The sequence below is a fragment of the Panthera leo genome, chromosome A1 (genome assembly GCF_018350215.1).
Source record: "Panthera leo isolate Ple1 chromosome A1, P.leo_Ple1_pat1.1, whole genome shotgun sequence".
Taxonomy (NCBI): Eukaryota; Metazoa; Chordata; class Mammalia; order Carnivora; family Felidae; genus Panthera; species Panthera leo.
In genome coordinates, this window is record NC_056679.1 from 125272010 (window position 1) to 125298273 (window position 26264).

At 36.9% G+C, this 26264-nt stretch overlaps 1 protein-coding gene across 4 annotated transcripts in view; it reads left to right on the forward strand.

Moving 5' to 3' along the window:
* Positions 1-26264, forward strand: part of GPBP1 (GC-rich promoter binding protein 1) — a 74657-nt gene that overhangs the window by 4301 nt on the left and 44092 nt on the right. The gene's annotated exons all lie outside the window — the stretch shown is intronic.

Sequence of the window (26264 nt, forward strand, 5' to 3'; positions counted from 1 at the left end):
CCCCTCTCCTGCTTGCACGCGGGCTTTCTCTCTTTCAAAATAAAATAAACCTTTAAAAAAAGAAGTTGAACTGGTAATTATTTTTTTTTCGTGGAAAAGAACAACATTAATTGTGATTATCTTCCTTTAAATTATTACTATGGATGTTACCTGAAAGCCTTGGTGTCAGGATAAAACTAACTCCAGAGTCAGGGTTTTTAACAATTAACTTTAATCTTTGAATAGTCTGACGTTGGTGAACTTTGCTTACAGCAGTTGTTCAAGGACATATTTACTTACTTGAACGTCTTGATAAATATTTTATTATATTCTTGGCATTGAGTAGATAGCAATACTAATTGGAACAGTTGCTGGGCTGCTCCCCCTACCCTCTTAGTACCTCTTTTGAGCCTCTTTTTCTCCCCTACTCTATTGTTTTTTTTTTTTTTTTTTTTTTAATCTGTGCCTAGACTATAGACATAAGAAGTAATCTAGTAATGCTTATAGATGATGACAGTGTCACATATTCTGTATAATAAACATATTTACCTAGAATACCTTAACCTTAGAATAATTCTGTGAAGAAAGTGCTGTTATAGTGGTATAGATAAGAAAATTAAGATTTAGAAAGACTGAAACTTGGAGAAAGTTACTTGGTTAGGACCAAAGTTACCTAGGAGTCTGGGCCAAATCTCTCAGGTCTGACTGGAGGGCTCCACACTTTCAGTCACCATGCTACACTATAAATGCTCATTTGAGCATTATCCATGATATTTTTGTTTCTTCTCTTATACTGCTTCTCTTTGGTTAGTATTGACTACTAGTGGAATTTGGAATTAGGCTAAAAGGTAGAAGAGAAAATATTGTTCGTATTGCTGTTAGTAACTGGTAAAATTTTGGTTAGCCAAAAATTAAAATGTGGTTTCAGGTTTTGTTCATGTCTTACACACCCATAGCCTCTTTGTACAAGTATGAAGCTAAATTCATTTTAGCTTTGTTGTACTTTTTCTCTGGTTTTGAACTGAGATTAGTCCATGAATTTTTGTGCTTAAAGTTCCTGACGCTTGAGAATTGATGAAGGGAAGAATAGTAGGGAAATAAAAGGAATGGAAAATAATAGGGAAACAACAAGAGTGAGCAGAAGAAAGAAAAAAATGAAATTTAGAGAGTTACAGAGGAATAAAGATGGGAACCTCTAGTCTGAAAGTGAAATTAGCAATTGAGGATAGAACCTAAACTCCAGGCCAGGGGCCCCTGGGTGGCTTAGTTGGTTGAGGGTCCCACTCTTGATTTCTCCTCAGGTTATGATCCCAGGGTGGGTCATGGGATTGAGCCCTGTGTTGGGCTCAGTGCTGAGTGTTGGAGTGGGTTTGGGATTCTCTCTCTGTCCCCTTCTGCCGCTCTCCCTCACGCTCTCTTTAAAAGAAAAACAAAACAAAACCAGTAACATAAACCCAAGCAGGATCATCTAATTGTCTTTGACCTAACCACCTTTTCTGTTTAATTTTTTACAAAAACGTTAAGGTAACCATTTAGATCCAGGTAAGGGTAGTGATGTAGAAAAAGAGAAATGGCTGGGAGTTAAAAGAGATTTTTGGTTTAGGGATTGGAAAATTTAGAAAAGAGCCTATGTGACCTTGTATATTTACCTAATCTCTTTGGTGTTAGTGTTTTCATAAAACTGATGACAATAATATATGAAGGCTTTTTGTTAATGGAGAAGCATAATCTATAAAGTTATATTCTAATTCCAATATTTTAAGATTCTGAGTGTTACATGTCAAATCAGTATTTGTCATAGTCTGAAGTTATTTCTTCTTTCAAGTTTATTTGTTTATTTTGAGAGAGAGAGAGAGAGAGAGAGAGAGAGTGCCAGCAGGGGAGGGCCAAGAGAGAGCTGGAGAGAATCCCAAGCCAGTTCCATACGTAGAGGGTGTCTCTCTATCCTACAACCCAGGAGCTGAGCTGACATCAAGGGTTGGGTGCTTAACCCACTGAGCCACTCAGGTGCCCCTGCAGTTTCATTTATTATCCTAGCTTGGCCTTTGAATAAGAAGGTAACCGTACTATCTCATCTCTTTGCCTTTTAGTTCCATTCTCTTTTTTCCCATAGTCTCTCCGTGGCCAGAAAAGTCTACCTAAAGTAGGGCTCTTTGTTTTGTTATCTCACTAGCCTTTAAGGTGATGGATTTGACATATTTAGGAAGAGCAGGTTGGAAAGAGATTTGTTCACTGTCCCCTTCTCCCCTTTTATAAATGTTTTATATATCAGGATTTCCTAAAAATTTTTTTGGGTGGGGGGGAGGCAGCTACATAAGTGGGTGTGGGAGACTGTGGTTTGAGAACTGTCTAAAATTGATTATTTTGGGGGCGCTTAAATATTTTTTCTCAGGAGCGGGTCCATTGCTTTGAGCAGGACTCTCATTAGAAATTGAATGTTAGAATTACTGATAAACTTTTTGTGGTTTGATTTTCAGTTTTACCTGCTTGCTTTTCTCCTTTTTGTTAGCTGCTACACCCAGCAGAATAGTTAGAGGCTTTTGCTCTATGTCTTTTCAAGTAATTACTAGTTTCTGCATCTTTTTATACAAGGTATCCCATTCTTGTTCTTGAGTCATCTTTGTGTTCACAGCTTTGGTGAGTGTAGTGTTTTGGTGTTTTATTTTCTGCCCTTTAATTCAGTTTACAGATTATATTTTTTGAAACCGTATTTAAAAGTTTTTTTCAGGGGCGCCTGGGTGGCTTGGTCGGTTAAGCATCCGACTTCGGCTCAGGGTCTGTGAGTTCGAGCCCCACGTCGGGCTCTGCTGACCGCTCAGAGCCTGGAGCCTGTTTCAGATTCTGTGTCTCCCTCTCTCTCTGCCCCTCCCCTGTTCACGCTCTGTCTCTCTCTGTCTCAAAAATAAATAAAAGTTAAAAAAAAAATTAAAAAAAAGTTTTTTTCAGACTTACTTTTTAGCAAGAAAGTTTTAAAATTGTAGTTGAATATGTTGTGTTTCCTTTGAAACTCAGAACTTGCAAATACCCTTTAAGAAATTCTTAAACTGAAAATTGTCAGAAAGTTATCTATACGTATACATATTCGTAAAAGAAATTAGTTGGTTTTTCAGTGAATGTAAATATTTTAATGAAGGAGCTTTAAAAAATAAAAATTGTTACTATCTCACATGATTTCTGTGGGTGAGAAATTTGGCAACAGTTGAGCTGAGTGATTCTGACTCCCTCTAGGTCCGAATCTAAAATCTACATCAATATGGTAACCAGGGCTGCAGTTATTTGAAGGCTTGACTGGGGCTGGATGATCTTCTTCCAAGATGGTGTACTCATTGGCCTGGCAGGTTGATGCTGGCTCTTACCTGGAGGACTCAGTTCCTTACCGTACATGGATCTCCATGGAGCTCTTTTGAGTGTCTTCTACGGTTTCTTTTTTTTTTTTAAAGTAATCTTTAGGGGCGCCTGGGTGGCTCAGTCGGTTGGACATCCAACTTCGGCTCAGGTCATGATCTCGCGGTCCGTGAGTTCGAGCCCCGTGTCGGGCGCTGTGCTGACAGCTCAGAGCCTGCAGCCTGTTTCAGATTCTATGTCTCGCGCTCTCTATGACCTTCCCCCATTCATGCTCTGTTTCAAAAATGAATAAACGTTAAAAAAAAAAAAATTAAAAAAAATAAAAAATCTCTACACTCAACTTGGGGCTCGAACTCACAACCCCAAGATCAGAAGTCCAGTGTTCCACCAGCTGAGCCAGCCAAGTGCCCTTCCTCCTTAAGTTTCTTTAAATGTGGCAGCTGCAGTTTGTAGAGCAAGTCATCTGAGAAGAGAGATAGGTAGAAAGCACAGTACCTTTTAGGACCCATTCCAGAAGTCACTTCTGCCACATTCTTTTCGTTAAAAGCAAGTTATTAAGTCTAGCCCTCAATCAAGGGAGGGTAGTTAGGCTTCATCTTTTTTCAAAACAATTTCTGGGCATACTTAAAAACCACAATAGGAGGTAATATTTCACAACCACTAGTTGTCGGCTTAATTGGAATTAGGCAAAGTCGGAGCCAAAGTCTTAGCTAAGTATGGGTAGGTTGGGCTATTATAAGTTTAGAGAAAATATATTCTAAATTTAGGAGACTTAAATCTTTCTACTTTTTAGCCATGATACGAGATTTGGAAGTAAGGGTTTTTTTTTTCCCCCGCCTTCATACTAATCTTCCAGTCATTGTAATGAGGGATAACTTTTTTTTTTTTTAATCCTGGCAAAAAAAACATAAGGTTTACCAATTTAGCCATTTTTGAGTGTATAAGTGGCATTGAGTGCCTTCACATTGTTGTGGATTCTTCATTTCCAGAACTTTTTTTATCTTCCCAAACTGATACTCTTTGTACCCATTAAACATTAACTTTGCATTTTTCCCTGTCTGTAGCCCCTGGCAATCACCATTCTACTTTGTATTTCTATGAGTTAGGCTACACTAGGGACTTAGTGTAAGTGGAATTGTGCATATTTGTTGTTTTGTCATTGCCTTATTGTACTTTGTGTAATGTCTTCGAGGTTCATCCATGTTGTAGCATGTGGTAGAATCAATTTCCTTCCTTTTTAAGACAAAAGAATAATCCATTGTATGTATGTATCAAATTTTGTTTACCCATCATCTGTAAATCGACACTTCAGTTGTTTCTGCCTTTCTGAAATCATGAATAATGTTGCTGTGAAAGAGAGTGTACAAATAATTGTTTGAATCCCTATTTTTTTTTTTTAATCTTTGATTTTAATCCTTTTGGATATATACCCAGAAGTGGAATTGGTGGTTCGTATGGTAATTATATTTTTAATTCTTTGAGGAGCCCCCATAGTGTTTTCCATAGTGATTGCACCATTTTTTATTCCTACCAGCTGTGCACATGGGTTCCAGTTTATCCATATTCTTTGCAACATTTGTTGTTTTCTGTGTTTTTGATAATAGCCATCTTAGTGGTTGTGACGTATCTGTGGTTTTGATGTGCATTTCCCTAATAATTACTGATGTCTTCTCATTTGCTTATTGGCTGTTTTTTTTTTTTTAACGTTTATTTATTTTTGAGACAGAGAGAGACAGAGCATGAACGGGGGAGGGTCAGAGAGAGGGAGACACAGAATCTGAAACAGGCTCCAGGCTCTGAGCTGTCAGCACAGAGCCCAACGCGGGGCTCGAACTCACGGACCGTGAGATAATGACCTGAGCCGAAGTCGGCCGCTTAACCGACTGAGCCACCCAGGCACCCCACTTATTGGCCGTGTTGTAAAAAGTTTATTTATTTTGAGAGAGAGCATGTGTGTGGGGAGGGACAGAGAGAGTTGGACAGTCCCAAAGAGGCTCCATGGTGGTAGTGTGTAGCCAGAGGCAGGGCTCAGTCTCACAAACTGTGAGATCATGACCTGTGCTGAAACCAAGAATTGGATGCTTAACCCATTGAGCCACCCAGGCGCCCTTGCTTATTGGCCATTTTATATCTTCTTTGAAGAAATGTGTATTCAAGTCCTTTACCCGTTTTCAAATTTGAATTGTTGGAGTTCGGCATATATTCTGGATATCCACACCGGTCATGATGACTAGATTTTGATAGCTACTATTTATCAGTGTTTACCATGTTCCAGGCAGTGTTCTAAGCCTTGGAAGTGAATTAACTGTAATCCTCATGGACGGTGTGTGTGGGAAGGTCCTATTTTCATTTTACAAATTTATGTAATGTACATAATTGTTTAATGTACATTTAAACAATCACATGTGGCTGTTAGCTGCCATGTTAGCGCAGTTCTAGAGCCAGCGGTGTAGGATCCAGTAAGATCTGTGTATCTTTTTTTTTTAATGTTTATTTTTGAGAGAGAGAGAGAGAGAACACAAGTGCTTGTGCCCATGAGTGGGGGAGGGGCAAAGAGAGAGGGAGACAGGATCTGAAGTGGGCTCCATGCTGACAGCAGAGAGCCTGATGTGGGGCTCAAACTCATGAACTGTGAGATGTTGATGTGAGCAGAAATCAGGAGTCAGACAGTTAACCGATTGAGCCACCCAGGTGCCCCAGATCCATGTATGTTTTACAACAAGTACTTATCAAAGTCCCCTTCACTATCCTGAAATAAAATTTTATTCACATAATAAGATCATATTAATACACACCTGAAGAAAGACATTTATAATAATAAATTTTAATATGTAGTAGTACAGATGTGAGAATTCTAGAAGACAAATGTTTCCAAAACATTCTCACAAATTTCCAAACACTATTTGCCCTTCTTAAAAGAAACAAAGTGACTAGTGTTTTTTTTTTAATAATTTTTTTTTTTTATTTACTTATTTATTTTGAGAGAGAGCGTGTGTGCACATGAGAGAGTGGGGAAGGGGCAGAGAGATAGGGAGACTCCCAAGCAAGCAGTCTCTATACTACCGGTGCAGATCTCTAAACAGGGCTTGATCTCACAGACCCTTAATGGTCTGAGCCACCCAGGTGCCCTAGGATTAGTGTTTTCTTAAGTACTTCTGGCTTTTTAGGAAGAAAAGTATGTCGGGTAGATTAATAATACAGTGATTAAGGTACGTTTCATTTATTTTTCTAATATTTACTGCCATTTCAGTTGAGTAGGCAGTTAGCTAACATTAAATCTGTCTTATGGTGTAGTGGCATGGTATGTGTAGATATGATCAAAAGAAAAGTAATTATCAGCTTTCCTCTCATAAATTGAAGGTAAAAATCAGTATCCAATTTGGATTGGTGGCCTTGGTTGTTGATGTAGAGGGGAAATTGTGAGATTAATTTATAATTCCTCAGAGCAAAGAATATAAATATAGGGTCAAAGTAGTATAGGGGAAACACTATTAACAATAAAAATTAACATTTTAATAGTTTGTTTTTACAAAAGTGTGTGTGCCTGTTAGTTTATTTTAATGGAAGTGTGAATGCATTTTTAAACTAGGTGTTTTGAAGCGTAGTTTACATACAGTAAATTCACTCTTTAAGCGTACAGTTTGAAGATATTTTTTCAAATCAGTTGTGTAATCTTACCACGTGAGAATGTAGAGCATTTACATCACCTCAGTTACTTTATTGTCCTTTATGGACAGTCCTCTTCCCTCACCTCACCTCTGTTCTCTGGAAACCACCAATCTGTTTTTCTTGTCTTTTGTGTATTCTGGAATGTCATATAAAGGGAATCAGACACTGTGTATACTTTTGTTTCTGGCTTTTTTCATGCATGTTATTGCATATGTTATAATTCTTTTTTTTTTTTTATTGCTAAGTGGTATTGTGTACACCACAAATGTTTATTCATTCTCTGGTTACTAGGCATTTGGGTTGTTTCCCATATTTGGCTTTTGTGAATAAAGTTTCTGTGAACATTTGCATACCGGTTTTGTTTTGTTTTGTGGAGAATTATTTTCATTTCTCTTGGGAAAATTACCTAGCAGTGTGATTGCAGGGTCATATGAATTTGTGTATTTAACTCTGCTGAAAACCTACCAAAGTGTTTTACAGACACTAAACCGTTTGCATTTGCACCAGCAGTATGGTGCATAGTTCTGCATTCTTGCCAGTATTTGATGTCAGTCTTTTAATTTTATCCATGGAGTTGGTGCATTGTTTGAATTAGCATTGTGGGTTTTTTTTTTTTTTTTTTTTTTAAGTTTATTTATTTTGAAAGAGCACAAGTGTGAGCTGGCGAGGGGCAGAGGGTGAGAGGGAGAATTCCAGGCAGGTTCTGTGCTGACAGCGCTCAAGATTTCATCTCACGAACCATGAAATCGGTGTCAGTGGAAACCGAGTTGGATACTCAACTGACTGAGCCACGTAGATGCCCCTTGCATTGTGGTTTTAATTCGTATTTCCCTAATAATGATGCTGAACATCTTTTTATGTTTTTGGTGGTGTCTGTTCAGATCTTTTGCCTGTTTAGAAAAGATGAGATTGTCTTGTTGAATTGTAAGAATCATTTATATATTTTTAGATACAAGTGTGTGCAATACATGTTTTGCACATAATTTCTCCTAGCCTCCTAGAAATCTTTCTTTAATCCATAATTGCAGGATTTGTCTTGCTTTCTTCTAGAAGTTTTGTAGGTTAGCTTGTAACTTTTTTTTTTTTTTTTGCATGTGGTGTGAGCAGTGGGTTGAGGTTCTTTTCTTTCTTTTTTTTTTTTTTTAATACTGTAGATGTCCAATTGCTCCCCAAAAAAACAAAACCTTTTTTTGTTTGTTTTGTTTGGTCTTTTTCCAGTACCATTTATTGAGAAGATTTTGTTTCCCATTGAATCAGTTTGAAATACCTCTTAAAATGCAGTTCTGCGAAACTGCTGATTTATTTATCATTGCCGTATATGTTAAGTCAGTAGTTGATAAATACAGATGCTAGCATAGATCTTTTCTGCCTTATTTTTAAAATCCGGATATCTCTTGCTTTCTAAAATCTTTTATAGGAAATGTGGACTTAAAAGGAGAAATTGTTTTTATGGGCATGTGAGTAAGACCTGTTGCAAAATAATGCCATCTTGAATTGATAGAGCAATCTTCTTTTGAGTGGCTTGAAATGTTAGATATTATCTAATTTGTTTTTTTTTTTTTTTTAAATTTTTTTTTCAACGTTTTTTATTTATTTTTGGGACAGAGAGAGACAGAGCATGAACTGGGGAGGGTCAGAGAGAGAGGGAGACACAGAATCGGAAACAGGCTCCAGGCTCCGAGCCATCAGCCCAGAGCCTGACGCGGGGCTCGAACTCACGGACCGCGAGATCGTGACCTGGCTGAAGTCGGACGCTTAACCAACTGCGCCACCCAGGCGCCCCAGATATTATCTAATTTGTACTTGAACATAAGTGAAAATATTTCTTCATTGGAAGTGAAAGGAGGGAACAAACTATCAACTTACTGTAAAACACTGACTCACCAATGGTTCTGGGATTCTTGAGTGCTAGTCTGCTAGAGATGTTCATTGCCTTAGCAGATGTTTTAGTGCCTACTGTGTGCCTGCTCTTTCATGTACTGAACATTTATTTTACTTTTATTATTATTATTATTTTTACAATTTACTAATTTATTTTAAAAGGATATGGTAGAGGCACTGGAGTGGCTCAGTTTATTTTTTTAAGTTTATTTCGAGAGAGAGAGAGAGAGTGAACACAGTGGGCTGGGAGAGAGAGAATCCCAAGCAGGCTCTGCACTGTCAGCACAGATCATGATGAGGGGCTTGAACTCAGGAAACATGATATCATGACCTGAGCTGAAATCAAGAGTTGGGACACTTAACCAACTGAGCCACCCAGGCACTTCTGTACCGAATATTTAGTAGCAAGGCAAAAATGTACTATTTCTGAACTCATCTAGTCGGTCTGCTCTGAAGTTCTGTGAATGCAGAGTAAATAGAGTCCTTAAATTGGAATTTGGTTTCTTTGCTTCTGGTAAATAATAGCTATTTAATGATGACCAGGGTAGCCTTTGTAAGACTCTTACTTTTGCTCTGATAAAACTGTTTTTTTTTCCTGCCTCACAAGATTATCCTTACAATCCAGTGAAATAATGAGTGCTGAATGCTTTGAAATTGTAAAATGATGCAGACGTTATTAGCAGTATTGTTCTGGCTTCATCACATAGATAGTCGTGATTGAGGAGCATTATGATCAACTAGGAGAGAGAGAGCTTGTAGATTGGGAGCATAGGTAAATGTAAATTGAAAGGACAGAACTAAGCAGAAACCAGGTATATTTAGATTGTATTTTAGAATGTTTGAAATTGATGAAAATATAATGCATTGCCTTCTTTTGAAGCAATATTTGTGTAATCTGGGTTATGGTACCATAGTTTATGGTACACAAGTGATTTCACGTTAAATCTGCAGTCCATCTCTCTTCCCCATATTATACTCTTGTATTTTTTAACTGTCTTCTTGACCTCTCCATTTAGTTTACAAATTTAATATATCCAAAACTGCACTCTTTTGAGTCTTAACTTAGCTCTATTCTTTCTCCATTCTTTCCTAGCTCAATAGATGGCTACATAGTCCATCTACTCAAGCTAAAAAAATGTGGCAATCACCTTTGGTTTCTTTTTTCCCATCTAATTAGCTAGCAAATCTATTTGAAATATGTCCATTTTTATTCCACTGCCACTGGACTTGTCCAAGCCACCATTTTCTCTAACGAGAACTACTGCTATAGCCTTGTAACTTTGTTCCTCTGCCATTCTTATACACTTGTAGTTTATTATTCACAGAGCCCACTGTACATACACATAATATGTAGACTCTAGGCTGTAAGCATTTATGCATTGTTTGTCCCTTCCATTTCTTTGCAAGCTTCCTTAAGGTCTGATACCATTGGCCTTTGGCCCTCTTTCTCTTTGAACACAGGAGGCATTTTCCTTCCTGTCTTAGGGCCTTTATGCTTACTCGTTCTTCTGTTTTCCCCTTGTTAGCTCATTTTTAGTGTATATGTTATATTCTAAGTGACCCTAACCATTCTGTGTGAAATTGGCAACCCCCCTTCCTAATCCTTTGGTTTCTCTTATCTGTTTATCCTATTTATTTCATTCAAAGCCCGGTCTCTGTCTTGTTTACTTTCACCCATATTTATCACTTAACTATTCTGAGGGAAGGGACCTTGTCTCATTTATTTGTTATATTCTTAGTGTAGTTACTTGCAGAGTAAAAGAATTAACAATTTAGATAATTTAGGTTAACTTATTTTTTTCCCCACCTTTGAGTATGTGCACTTGGTATTTTTATTATAGCACTGCTTTTTAACTGTTGGGGGACTAGGAGAAATTTGTTAGGGATTATTTATAGCCCAGTTGATTTGTTGTCAGATCATTTAGAAGCTTTTTTTTTCTGCCTAGACTTAAATAATTTGTTTTATGAGCTTTTAGTCTGTTTGCTAGATTTAAGACTGGCTTTGAATTTGCTGTTAGCTTATTGTAGGAACTGCCTTTTAAGGACTTACACGTTATGACCCTTGCCTTTAAAAATGTTCCTTAGTTAGAACTGTTGAGTTGGAGGGATTAAAACGTAGTAAAATTGTTCTCTCAAGTTTAAAAAGATAAAACACACTTTAAATTTCAAGGAGTAACTTTGAAATAAGTGAGTGAACAGAATTTTTGGCTCCTCATTTTCAGAAATGAGAAAGGCCCCGACAGTTCATTTATATTAACTAATGTCTTGTTTTGAGAAGGAGACATAATCTTTTTATGTTTCTTTCTCCATGATACAAAAGGGGCTGTGTGCCCATAGAGTTCAATTATTTTTGGTATTAAAAATTTTCTCTGTGTTCTTGCTTTGGTTCTTTCTAAGAGCATGTTAAAGGTTGCTTACAAGGGGCTATACTTACCAAAGCTCTAGAAGGATGCTAAACTTGAGGCTGTTACAGTGGGTGATGAAATAATTGTTTGAAGGAACAGTAGCTAGGTTGAAAACTGCTTGAAAAATGCATTCACCTGATAATCATGATGTTTTAAGGACTTTTCGTTGTAACTTAGTTGCCTCAGTTTTTCCATTTAAGACAGACAACTGGTAGTTTTCAGATTTTTCACATGAATTACTCTTTGGTCTTTTTCATTAAAATGAATCCTTGTTATAAGAACATTGTAGAAATGGGGACAAGTGAGTGAAAATGTTTTCAAGTTAGTCCTTTAAAGTAGGACTTTGAAGGCAATTTGATGAGAGGAGCGTCGGTTGGAGACAAAGTTGGCTTAGGTTAGTGGAAAGCAAGTTAGGACTGCAGTGGTAGCTTAAACTATTGCTCTTCTACGTGTTTTGGAGATTACGATTGTATTTTATATGGTTGTAGTTGTACCTCAAGGCAGTGCCTGACAGGTGAGACTAAAACTAACACACAGAATTTAGGGAATTACTAATACAGCTCTTACTAAGATTAATATTTTGTATAAGGTAAGATCTGTACTTAATGTATTCTCAGTTACAGTATGTAAATAGGCAAATATGTAAATATGAATTTCAGGGGGACCTGGGTGGCTTGGTATGTTAAGCATCTGACTTGGGCTCAGGTCATGATGATCCCAGTGTTCATGAGATCAAGGCCTGTGTCAGGCTCTGTGCTGACAGTGCAGAGCCTGCTTGGGATTCTCTCTCTCCCTCTGTCTTCCTCTCTCTTCCTTCCCTGTGCTTGCTCTATCAAAATAAATTAATAAACATTTTCTTAAAAAGCTTTAAAAAATAATTTCACTTATCACTGATTGGTGGGACCTTGGAAACTTATTATTATTTTTTTTTTCATTTTAAAGCTTATTTATTTTGAGAGAGAACACAAGCAGGTGAGGGGCAGAGAGATGTATAGACAGAATCCCATCCAGGCTCTGTGCCATCAGCATAGAGCCTGATGTGGGGCTTGAATTCATGAACCATGAGATCATGACATGAGCAGAGATCGAGTCGGACACTTAACTGACCGAGCCACCCGTGTGCCCCAGACCTTGGGAACTTTATTTACTTATTTATTTTTGACCTTGGGAACTTTAAAATGGGTTTCACATCTATACAAAAACCTATTTATCTTTTTTTGAAGAAAAGATTTTATCAGTATCCTCAGGGTGTACTGAGCACTGAGATACTTGTAAAGTCCTATGCAAATTGCCTAGTTAATAGTGTGTGTGTGTATATATTATGTATATTATATATATGTATTATAAATACATAATAAGTATATTATGTATTTTTAGCTATTGTCTTTATAATCAATAAATCAAGGTACTTGAGTTTCCAAATCTTTGATTTCATGTGAAGGTTCCGATCTCTGAACTCTTTGTGAAATGACTAGTTCATAGTGTTAGGTTCATTTTATAAATTCATTGGTTGAAACTTGTTTGCTGCTTTTCAGCCTTATTTGGCTTGAGAAAAAGGTAATGTTAGTTTGAGGATTCAAGAAATGATAAAGTTAAGTCAGAGTAAACAGAATTTAAAATTATTTTGAACACATGCACCCATTACAAATTACAAAAAGTACAAAGATTTTTAGAGATCACCCCCTCATGCCTGTTTCCCAGCACTTGTTCTTATCTGAAGAAACCACTGTTTTATGTACTTCTCTGGAGAGCTGTAATGTGTGTAAGCGCTTTATATTATTTTTAACGTAAGTAGTAGTAGCATGAGGTTCACCTTGCTCTACAGCCTATTTTTTTTTTTTTTTCTTAAGGAAATATTTTGGATAGTTATTTCATAATAATGCATGTAAAGCTATAGCTATTCCATTCTTTTTATATTGATGGCTTAATGTCTGTTTAACCAGATCTTTTCATGTGCATTGTTGTTTTTTTTTTTTTTCTATTAGAAATAATGGTAGTACCCTTGTAAATGTGGGATACGTTCTTTTTTATTTTTTAAGTTTATTTACTTATGGGAGCGAGAGTGAGCAGGGGAGGGACAGAAAAAGGAGACAGAGAAGAATCCCAAGCAGTCTCCATACTGTTAGTGCAGACCCCAGCACAACCCTTGGATCATGACCTGAGCTGAAATAAGAGTCTGACACTTAACTGACTGAGCCACCTAGGTGTCCCGTGGGGTACATTCTTACAAGTGGAATTTCTGAGTGCAATTTTGAGTGCTATGCTAAATTGCTCTTCATAGAGGTATAACAGCTTAAAGTTCTAACACTATGTGGTATCAGATTTTTTTCTTAGGTGTTTTATCTTTTGAATTAAAATGAAAATTTTTCATACATATGACCCTTTTCTGTCAATTCTGTTTATATGCTTTCTTCATTTTGAAGTTCTTTTTTTCTGTTGATTTGTAGGAGCATTTAATATATGAAGGGAAGTCAACCCTTTATATTTACTCTTTGTAAGGAGTATTCCCCCCATGTTGTTTGCTTTGACCTTGGTTGTGAATTTTGTCGTAGAAAGTGCTCTTTGTGTTTATGCTTATATTTGAATATATAAATATATTTTTATTACTTGTGTTTTGTATGTCATACTTAGAAAAGGCTTACCTTCCCCCTTCTGAGATTATAAAAATTTTTCTCATGTTTTTTCCACAATTGTGTCAGTAATTTTTTTGTCTCTACCCCTTTCAGTCCTCATATTCAGGATTTTTATTCTTCACAAATAAATCTGATGTGGAGTTTTCAGCACAGTGTAACCAAGTATGGAATTACTTTGATATCATAGTAATTTAGTCTGCTGCATTTCCCATTTTGGTAGTTGGAAGATAATCCTTACCATTAATTGCACCTTTTTCTTTTTTACCTGTAATTGCTACTCCTGGTACCAGAAAGAATGCAGTAATCCCCCTACCTTCTTCACTTTCTTCCCCTCCATCCCCCTTCCTTCATTCCATAGTAGTATGCATTCTTGTCACAGAATATTGTTTAAAGTGCTTATGTAGAGTAGCTGCTCCATAAATGTTTGTGAATCAATTTTGTTATTCAATAAGCAGATATATCAAATGTTTCTTTAGGGAAAGCAGAATTTTCCTGTTTGTAAAGTGAAAAGAAATTTGAAGTTATTTTGGTTACTTTCTGAAAACATATTTGGCAGGGCAAGAGAATGAGTTAACTTTCAGTAATTTATGTTGGAGAACTTGAGAGATCCTGGTATTAAAAGAGCAAGCAAGGGGCGCCTGGGTGTGTTGAGTGTCTGACTTCAGCTTGGGTCATGGTCTCGCAGTTCGTGGGTTTGAGCCCCGCGTCGGGCTCTTTGTTGACAGCTCAGAGCCTGGAGCCTGCTTCACGTTGTGTTTCTCCCTCTCCCTCTCTCTCTGCTCCTCCCTCACTCACACTCTGCGTCTCTCCCTCTCAAAAATAAATGTTAAAAAAAAAAAAAAAAATCAAACAAGGCCTTTTGAGACTGGAGGGGCTTGAGTTCTTCTTGTCTGTCCAGGTTCTGTCAATACTGGCTGTGTATCTTAGGGGTTGTTTGTCTCTTGGTAAATCAGTCCCTTTTTCAGAGCACATGTTTAAGCTGATTGCAGTGTATGTTTTCTTTTTTTTAAAGTGTATCAGTTTACTTCATTTGAACCCTCATAACTTGGGTATTTTCCTCATGGTAAATACTTAAGGTAAAAAACTAATTTGCTTTTACATCTCAACCTTTCTGATAGAAGGATTTGAGGTCACAACCTACCTTTCTTTTTTTGTTTGTTTCTTCCTTCTTTCCTTTCTCTCTCTCTTTTTTTTTAATAATTATTTGTTAACCCTGTTATAATGTTAGATCTAGAGGGACGGCCTTCTTGAGTCTTTAAGGATCTTCACTGTTTTGACTTCACTTTGTTTTGAACACATAGGCTCTTCAGTAATTAAGTTTATTCAAATTAAGTTTTGTTCCAGTTGAGTCCAATTTGTTTGCGGTATTACTCTAAATTACAATATACCATTACCAATCCTTAAAGGAAAAGGGTTGAATTAGAAAAAAAAGGCTGAATTAGAAAAAAAAAATCAAGGATGACTTAACCTACTTGAGTTTTATGAAGAAAGAGAAGCTCAGTGAGCAAAAACTTGTTCATAGAGTAAGGCTTGTTTTTTTTGTAGTGAATTTTACATGAAAATTAAATCATTTCATTTTATGTCTCAAAGATCTTGAATTCTGTGTATTGTACCTTTTAGTAGTCTAGAAACTTGAGAAATAGAAGCATCGTGTTTCCAGTAATGATATTTTGTCCTTTAAAATTCTTTTTGAAGAGTGAATGTAGCTATTTCTATATGTGATAATTTAATAATAAGAGTTCTTTAATACTCTGGTTTTTTTGGGGGGTGGGTGGGTCGTGTAAGCAAAGCATGGGAAGGTACTGAGCAATTAAAGAAGGAAATGGAGCATAAGGGTCTAACAAAATTCCAGGGTAAAAGGAAGCATTAAAATGAACCTTTTTAATGGATGGAAATTTGTAATGCTCTAGATTTCTTTTTTTTTTTTTTTTTTTAATGTTTACTTATTTGAGAGAGAGAGAAGGTATGTGAGCAGGGAAGAGGCAGAGATAGGAGACCCAGAATCTGAAGCAGGCCCCAGGCTCTGAGTAGTCAGCACAGAGCTCCATGTTGGGCTCAAACTCGCACCACGAGATCATGACCTGAGCTGAAGTTGGTTGCTTAACCGACTGAGCCACCCAGGCGCCCCTGTAATACTCTAGATTTCTTGTGAAGTTTTTTAATGCTTTCTTATATTTGAATGTCTAATCTATAATTTTAAGTAGAGTTCGATAACTGAAAATACTGGGCATTGTTTCATGGTCCAAACTGTAAAATAACAAACTATAGAATATTTTCCTTTAGTGTGGCCATGGTCCTTAGGCAAGTATTTTTTTTTTTTTCTTCTTGATGTTTATTGCAGCATTTACCATCCTTTCTTGATGATCATCACTTTACTTATTTACTTACTTATTTATTTATTTTAATGTTTGTGTATTTTTGAGAGAGGGACAAAGCATGAGTAGGGGGAGAGGCAGAGAGATGGGGAGACACAGAATCTGAAGCAGGCTCCAGGCTCTGGGATGTCAGCACAGAGCTCGACGCCTGGCCCAAACCCACAAACTGAGAGATCATGACTTGAGCTGAAGTCAGACACTTACCGACTTGAGCTGTCCAGGTGCCCCTATGATAATCACTTTAAATGTTGATTTAAAAACATTTGTAGGCTCTGCTTAAGACCTATGGAATCAATCTATGGGGGGGGGGGGGGGGACTCTTTTACTTCGTATTAGGGAAGTCTGGAAATCACTTAGCACTTAGTATGTGCCTACTTAAATATTAATAAGAATTTTACAACATTGAAAACAATTTCAGTGGAACAGGATGTCCTAGTATTAGTTCTCAAAAATTAGAAATGTGACTCACAAAACTATAGAATAAATGTCACAGACTGATCATTTTTAAAGAATGATTTTCCTTTTATAACCTGATACATGAAGGTTATCGGCCAGTTATTGTAGTATAACTCTTTGGAGAGTGGCATTTCTCATTCAGACAGGCTCTGCTTCTTTGGGTTATGCATCTTTGGCTAGAATATTACAAAGTAAAGTAGTGCTTTCTTCTGCTCATTGCATTCTATCATTTGGCACACTATTTCAGTTTGTTCTTTGACTGATGATATTCACTTTGATCTGTTGATTAAGGATTTCCCAGGCTATTTGCTTGGCTGTTTGACTGCAGAGCTGTAGTAAGTAGTTTGTTTTTGTTTTGGAGGGTGGGAGGTACTTAGAAATTGTGTAAATAACCTCTTCTTCCTTTAATTTTTCATTGTATGCCTTTATATCCAGATTCATGGTGTTTTATTCAAGGGGTTGTAGTACAGCACTCTTATTTTTATTGAAGTGAAACTCATATTACATGATGTTAACCATTTTATTTTATTTTTTTATAAACAATGCATCAATTTTATTTCAGCCTTCACCTTTTTTTTTTTTTTTTTACATTTTTAATGTTTACTCTTGACACACACACACACACACACACACACACACACACACAGCATGAGCAGGGGAAGGAGCAGAAAGAGAGGGAGACACCGAATCCAAAGCAGCCTCCAGGCTCTGAGCTGTCAGCACAGAGCTTGACACGGGGCTCAAACTCATGAACTGTGAGATCGTGACTTGAGCTGAAATTGGACGCTTAACCGACTGAGCCACCCAGGTGTCCCAGACATTTTATTTTATTTTATTTTAAAAATCATGTTATTTTTTAGAGGGAGAGTGTGCGTGCAAGCTGGGGAGAGGGGCACAGGGAGAGGAAGAGAGAATCTCAAGCAGGCTCCATGTTCAGCCCAGAGCCCTAGACGGGGCTTGATCCATGACCCTGGGGTCATGACCTGGGCCAAAATCAAGAGTGGGATGCTCAACTGATTGAGCTATCAAGGCACCCCTGAAGTTAACCATTTTAAAACACAATTCAGTGGCATTTAGTACATTCACAATGGTGTAAAACCACTTTTATCAAGTTCCAGAACATTTTTGTCATCGTAAAAGAAAAATATGTATCGATTTAGCAGTCACTCCCCATTCCTCTGTCCCAGCAATTTTTGGCAACCACCAGTTGGCCTATCATCTCTATGGATTTACTTATTGTTGATATTTCATATAACTAGAATTATGCAATATGTGATCTTTTATTTGGCTTCTTTTCACCACTTAGCATGTTTTTGAGTTAACTCTTTTAGCATGTGTCAGTACTTCATTCCTTCTTACACTGTATATATATTATACCACATGTTTATACACTGATGTGTGATGGACATTTGGACATCCCACTTGTTATTGTGAGTAGAGCTGGTGTTGAACACTGGTGTGCAGGTATTTGAATACCCATTTTCAGTTCTTTTAGAGATATATACATAAATATATGTAGTATTTCTGGGTCGTGTGTGTGTGTGTATACACACACACACACACACACACACAGACATATATTTAACTTTTTGAGGAGTTACGGGAATTTTCCGCAGTGCTTGCATCAATTTACCTTCTTACTAACAATGTCAAAGGGTACCAATTCCTCTCATATTTTTTTTATTTATTTATTAAAAAAATTTTTTTAAATCTTTATTATTTATTTTTGAGAGAGAGAGAGAGTATGAGCAGGGAAGGGGCAGAGAGAGAGACACAGAATCGAAAGCAGGCTCCAGGCTCTGAGCTGGTAGCACAGAGCCCGATGTGGGGCTCAAACACACGAACTGTGAGATCATGACCTGAGCTGAAGTCGGACGCTCAACTGACTGAGCCACCCAAGCGCCCCTTTATATTTTTGATATTAGATCCTTATCATATAGGATTTGCAAATATTTTTTCCCATCCTGTGAGTTGTATTTCCACTTTCTAGACAATACCCTTTGCCATAGAAGTTTTGTATTTTTATGAAGGCCATTTTCCCCCCTATTGCTATTTATGCTCTTGGTGTCATCTAAAAATCCATTGACAAATCCAAAGTCATGGAGCTTTATCGCCTATCTTCTTCTGGTAGCTTTTATTTTATTTTATTTTATTTTATTTTATTTTATTTATTTTATTTGTATTTTTCTGATAGCTTTTATAGTTGTTTGATGATCCATTTTGAGTTTATTTTTGTATGTGGTGTGAATAGTATAGTCCATTGAATATCCACCAGTCTCAGCATCATTTGTTGAAAAGACTGTTCTTTCCCCCATTAAATGTTCTTAGTGTTTTGCTCAAAAATTAACTGGCCATACATGTATGACCTCATTTCTGGACTCTTTGTTCTATCCCATTGGTTTATATATCCTTATGCTACTGTGATTTTATTTTTGTAGCTTTGTAATAAGTTTTGAAATACCCAAATGTGAGTTCTGTAAATGTACTCTCCTTCGCAGTTAATGTTTTAGATGTTTGGGATCCCTTGCAGTTCCAAGCGAATTTGAGAATGCCTTTTCTGTTTCTATGAAAAATGATGTTGGAATTTTAATAGATAGTATGCATATGTTATATACTTACACTGTGGTGGGCGTTGGTATGTTTGATGGTGTCCTACATGTCTTTTTGTAGCTGGGGTGCAGAGATAGGTGCAAAAGCACCTGGCTCTGAGAGTCCTCAATACACCAGGCTCAGCCCCTCAAGGCTGACAAAATCCAAAGGTAGAAAAGTGACTGGGGGTGAAACAAGAAAGCAATTTATTTCATTGAGGCCAACACCAGGAAGACTGTGGACTAGCATCTCAAAGATGATTTGTAAAATAACCAAAAATACTTCCGGGTTTTGCATAAGGAGAATGTATGCCAAGGAGAATGTGAGATAATTAAAATTTTAATGAAATTAAAAGAATTAATGGAAAAAGTCCATGGTGAACACAATGTAAAAGTGTAAATGAATATCAAGATCAGTAAGTTATCTTCTCTAAAGGTAGCAGATCTTTTCACACATGGGTCAAACAAGGAACCAACTTTTAGTGCTTACAGGTTGCAGCTTTTAATAAGACTTGACTAAAGATTTATTGGTTACAGAAAGTAATTTCAGTGCAATACAATAGGAGTTTTATTTCTGCTGTCTGCACATACTGCTACTTTGAGAGCTTTTCAAACAAGAGCCACTTTTACCTAAGTAGAGACACCTTTAACCATGTTCAGCTAGTGTTTTGTTGGAGATGCATGTCTGAAGACAAAAAGGAATAAAAATAAAGGAAAATTAAAAAGTAATTTAACTTTCCCAGTCTTTGCCTGTTGGGTCTTTGTTGGGGAATTTCTTGAATGGTTAGCCACACAGTTTACAACTTAGATTTCATTTCCTGCTCTTGTTGAAACTAAAGATCAGTCTGAAGTGAAAGTTGAGGGTTTTCTCAGGGTTTTTTTCTGAGCAAGTGTCTTGATCTGGGCATATATGGTGTGGTTTTCTAAGTCTCCTGGTATAAGGGAGTTCTCTGCAATGTCATAATTTCCCAGAGAAATTCTCTCTTGGCCTTTATTTACAGCCTTTGGGTGTGCTATTGTTTACTCAGTTATAAACCTTGGTCCCAGGGAGGAGGTTGTTGATTTGCTGTATAATGTTTTGCAGGAATGCCTCTAGCTTAGCAGTTTTTCCTTGCATGGTAGGTAAAACAAAGGCAGCTACCTCAGGTCATTCCTTAGCTCCCAGACAGGTTTATACAGACAAACATAATCCTTTGAGAATAAGGTCTACTTGACTCCAGAAGCAAACCTGGGTTTCACACTGGATTCAGGACCTCCACTATGCTAGGGAAAGATGGGAGTCAATGACAAATAAAAATGCTATGAACCTTTTCTACTGTTTTTAAGTTTGCGTTTTCTGGATTCATTGTTTGCTTGATTGCTGTAAGCCTTTTGATTGTTTCAGAGTACTGACAAAGCTGATTTTGACAGATTTTGCTTGACTTTTTGGTGTTTCTGTGAAGGGGTAGGCTCTTGGAGTTCCTTTTTTGGTCATTTTTGTGTTGATGTCCTTCACATGTGTTTTCTTATTTTAATGTCCGTCTTGTCCCTGATTTGGCCACTGGGAACCCATTCATGCTGGTTTCTATGTCCTCTTGATACTTTGTAATCATTATTTAGACATTTCTTTGCTTTTTGCTAAAATAAAATATTCTGGGCTTATTTTGTCATCTTCTTTCCCCAGCCCTGGAATCAGCTATTTTTCAAAGCCCTGGTTTTGTTTAGTGGAAAACCATTTTTAGAAGTCGAGGCCCAGTGTTAAGTATGCTCATTGCTATTGGAGTCACTATGCTCAGGCTCTCTCATTGCAGAGTTGGGGGAGGTGTATATACATAAACAGGAATATTTACCTTTATGGTTATATGTGAACATTAGTATCTTAATATTATTTTTTAGTATCTTAATATTGTTAATATGACTGAATTAATCGTTCATGATAGTGATACATTACATTACAACACCACAGCATTCTCCTTTAGTTTTCACCTTTTCTGTTACTAGTTGCTGTGTTCTTTGAATAGTATGAAACTTACCTTTCATTATTCTGAATACTTACTTGATTATTTCCCCTGTATATAATCAGTTTTCTGTCGTAGCCATTGTCACCTGCCCCATGTGGATACCCACCTCTCCCAGCTTAGCCTCTTGACTGTGATCACTCCTTTCTTCCCCGCACATGGATGCCTTCCTTACTACTCTTTTGGGCTCAGTGTCCCATCCCTGACTGTCCCTCTCCGTGGATACCCTTCCTCACTTTGTTTTGATATCCACATCCTGTGCTGGGCCACTCCCAGGTGTTGATACCCTCTTATCTGACTCTGCCTGTTAAGATCTGGATCCCCTGGCTCCTCTGCTTTTCTCCCATATAATAACTGGGATAATAAGTGGGAAGAGGAAGACCCACTTTTTAAATAAAATCTAATATATTAAACTGAGCTTATACTAAAAAAGTATTTCACACGTGAATTTGAATAGTTGTTTTCTGGTTCTTACCTTATTAATGAAGGATTGTGAACAGTTTGGCTAAGTGAAAAAGTTAACCTTGTTAAAGGGTTCTATGTAGATAGTCTGATAATAAAGGGTAGTTGTCTTTTTAGAACTTTAATAGTTATCAAGTTGAATCTTGAAAGGTAATTGGTAGTTGTCTTAAATTTTAATAAAGAGAAGAAACATTTTGGTGTTAACTTACCAAAGTCAACCAACCTAGTAACTGAGTTGATTTGAATCTAGGACAGAGTCTGAAGCCTGTGTTCTTTCTTAAAAATCTTTCTTAGTTAAAAAGTTAAAATGCCTTAGCTGTTAGTTGGTTTTGCATGTTTTTGACGTGCTTTGTGACTTAAAGTTTATTTATGGTGTCTGAAATGTAAACCATTATAAAGATAGTAAGTTCACTGTTCATCTAAATTTGAGGTTTTCATTGAAAATATTTGGCACAAACTTTTGGTGGGTTCAGAAGTAAAAGCATTATAGGAATTAGGAAAAATCATATTACTTGTGTACTTTTTGCCACAGTGCATTTTTCAATCTGAAGAACTCCATTTTGGATATTTAAGTCTGGTGCGTACACTTAATAAATATACAGTATTTCAATTAGGGTTTTTTCAGAACCAGTTTTCCTCTGGAGAATTTTTTTAATAGTTGATGTTTTAGACTGAAGGCATTTATTCATGAACAGGTTGTAAGTTGGTTGAGATTAGAAATTAGTATTTTCATACCATCAGCTTTTTTTGTAATTTTATTAAAAAATTTTTTTTTAATGTTTATTTTTGAGAGAGACAGAGTGTCAGTGGGGGCGGGGGTGCAGACAGAGACTGAGACACAGAATCTGAAGCAGGCTTCAGCCTCTGAGCTGTCAGCACAGAGTCAGATGCGGGGATCGAACCCACAAGCTGTGAGATTATGACCCGAAGTCGGACGCTCAACTGACTGGAACCACTGAAGCGCCACCATACCGTCAGCTTTTAAAACTCTTAATTATTTATGTCTACATGGGCCCATCAGACCTAATGGATCTGGTGGAAGTTTCCTAATAACCTGGAATTACTGGTTATTTACACCCCCCCCCCCCCCCAGCAGTTTCCTGTAAGTACTAGTTTTTATATACAAACATTTTTGATGAGCGTATTTCTGATACTGTTTGTATTCATTTGTGTTAAGAAACAATTCATCATAGTAAATTTAAAGATCAAATTGGTTTTATTCAGTTTCATGAATGGGGTAGCATCCTATCTATCAAATAGATAAGAGCTTCTAGGAGCTGTACAAAATGGCAGGCTTTTATAGGCAGAAGAGGCTAGGGACAGGGAAAAAGTGGACTACTATATCTTTCATTAGGGAATGGAAGGGGTCTATCAGGTGATTACCTCACTAGTGCTGACCAAGAAATTCCAGACTGACCAGCTAAGATTTGATTTTTGGGAAGGTCTGAAAGCACAGTCAGGTTACATAGTAATAAGTCTTGGTTTGTTGATGTGGGGCTTAGAATAAGTGACTCAGTTTGGGTCTTTTTGTTTCTTTTTAACGTTTACTAGGGAAGCCATAACAAAAACAAACTGAGTGTCTTAAATAAATTTATTTTCTCACAGTTTTGGAAGTTTAAAGTCCAAGATCAAGATGCCAACAGAGTTGGTTTCCTCTGAGACTTCTCTCGGTTTGCAGATGACCACCCTCTTGTTGCCTCTTCACATGGTCTCTTTTCTGTGCAACCCTGGTGTCTTTCATTGTGTCCAAATTTTCTCCTCTTATTAGGGCACAGAGAATTGGAATGGGACCCACTCTAACACCCTCATTTAAGTTAATCATCTGATTAAAGCCTTTATCTCCAAATATGGTTACATTCTGAGGTTGGGCAGTTAAAACTTGGATATGGGAGTTTGTGGGGGCAAGGGGGCACAATTTGTCTCCTAATATTATGCAGGGAAAGTAAGAATGAATTCTGATGGCACTAAGTGTGGCTAAAAAGAAAATGATAGGGTGGCACTTTCGAAAATTTAATTTGCCTTTACACAGGTAAGGGGGTAAAATTTCTTGTAGCCTCCTAGGTTCCCTGGTTTGGGGCACTGTAAATTAGACTGACAAAAGACAGATTAACAAGAGAAAAGAAATAAAAGTTTATTAGAATATTCTCTCATAGGGGAGTAATTTAGGGATGGTTAGAATTTGCTAAATAACTCTTTACCTAATTCCATTGGGGAGAGAGGGAGGGGAGAAAGGGCAGTAATGGAAAAACAAGATGGCTTGGGAAAGTTAGGTAAGTGGACCCTTAGGAAAATTGATGGGAGAAATGATAGTTTGTGGCAATATCTCCGTTTGGGACTGAATTTTTTTTTTTTTTTCTTTGTAGAGAAGAGTTGCTCCAGGGGAGCTGAATCATAAATCCTTTGGGAGGCTCTGCTTTTAGATAGATAAGGGATTTCAGGAACTAAAATGCTTTAGCTCAAAGCATTTGAGCTTTAGCTCAAAACTGTTAGGTTAAAATGGCATATTTTGGGGTGGCATATCATAATTCCTTCACACACTGTGTAAATGCCTTAATAAGCGTTTTTTACCTTTTTTTTCAGAACGTGAAAATTTCTACCATTAGCTATTCATACTTTGTTCGTTAAAAACTAGGTTCAAATCACATTTAAAGATATTGCAGAAATGAATATGTAATAATAGTGATTTGCCACCTAGGGATTGTTTTTAGCATATAAGTTAGCGAAGATTGTTTAAAATAAGCTTTAAATTATTGGTTATTTTAGGTTATCTGCATTTCCCTGTGAATTTTTGATATAAAGTATAAAAACTTTTTATTCCCATTTAGTTACTGAAACTAATTTTAAAGAGTTTCCAACAAAAAGTTGTTGGAAAAGTAACATCTTGTCACAAACATCACAGAGCAGCTTAGTTTGTAGCTTCATTTCAGAATAGATAATGAAAATCCTTTATACATCCAAAGACACTTAAGTTTTACTTTTAATTTCAGAAAACTTGAAAATGTAGTGTAAGATGACAGTAGAATTAGAGTTTCCTGGATTGTTTGAATTTTTATGTAGTTAAGTATACTCTTCCATTTGTTTCATAAACGTATTACTGGAATTTGTCTCATATTTTTCAGATTTTACCAAGGTTTTTCCACATTGGGGTCATGGCTCATACGAGCATTTAGTATTTGAACATTTTCATTACCATAGTGAGTTAACCATTTGTATCTATTTCTGTATCTGGCCACTCTTAACCTTAACCTTTAAATTTTTAAATAGGTCCCTACTGTTTGGAATAGTAAAAAAAAGACTACTTCTGTAATATTTGAGAATGTTTTTTTAAAAAGTATTTTAGCAAGTTGGTGTGTCTAAAGGATTCTGCCATAGAAATTATATTTGAAAGAATTTGGAAAAAGGAAGATTAACAATGGTATCGATTATTTTTTTTTTTTTTTTAAATTTCACTGTTGAGATTAAGCAATTGTAAATACATTAGTCATTAGTAAACTCAGACCTTGGTAATGCATAGAAAATTTGATTCCTTCATCAACTGATAGTCTAAACTTTATAATGAAAGGAGTACAGTTGTCCAGTTGGCTTCTGCATTATTTAAAACAAACAAACAGAGGCGCCTGGGTGGCTTGGTCGGTTAAGCGTCCGACTTCGGCTCAGGTCATGATCTCGCGGTCCGTGAGTTTGAGCCCCGCGTCGGGCTCTGTGCTGACAGCTCAGATCCTGAAGCCTGTTTCAGATTCTGTGTCTCCCTCTCTCTCTGCCCCTCCCCTGTTTATGCTCTGTCTCTGTCTCAAAAATAAAAATAAACGTTAAAAAAAAAACAAAACCAAAAACTATGAATTTCCTGTTTAGATTGGGCTGGCACCTTGAAACTTTGATGGAGTTGATAGAGACATCCAAAAAGTTAAATTTAGAGTGCAGAAAAGCTGTAGCTCCTGAAATATTTAAGATGACTGTTGTGATGATTATAATTTTAAACAGCCATTTTAATTATGGGCATTTTCAAATACACCTGTGACTAGGGAAAAAGTATACACCTCCTTGTACTACCATTTATAAACATGTGCAGCCTTTTTTTAGAAAAAAAAATTTTTTTTAACATTTACTCATTTTTGAGGGACAGAGAAACAACAGGAGTGGGGGAGGGGCAGAGAGAGAGAGAGAGACAGAATCCGAAGCAGGCTCCAGACTCTGAGCTGATAGCACAGAGACTGACGAGGGACTCAAACTCATGAACTGTGAGATCATGACCTGAGCCAAAGCCAGACGCTCAACCGACTGAGCCTCCCAGGTGTCCCAGCCCGTACCCCTGTTGAACATTATATGATTTTTAAAGCAAATTAAAAAAAAAAATGTTTATTTATTTTGAGAGGGAGACCGTACTCATGTCTGAGCAGGGGAGGGGCAGAGAGAGAATCCCAAGCAGGCTCCTCTTGGAGCCCCACTGTCCACTTAGAGCCCCACTGGGGCTCAA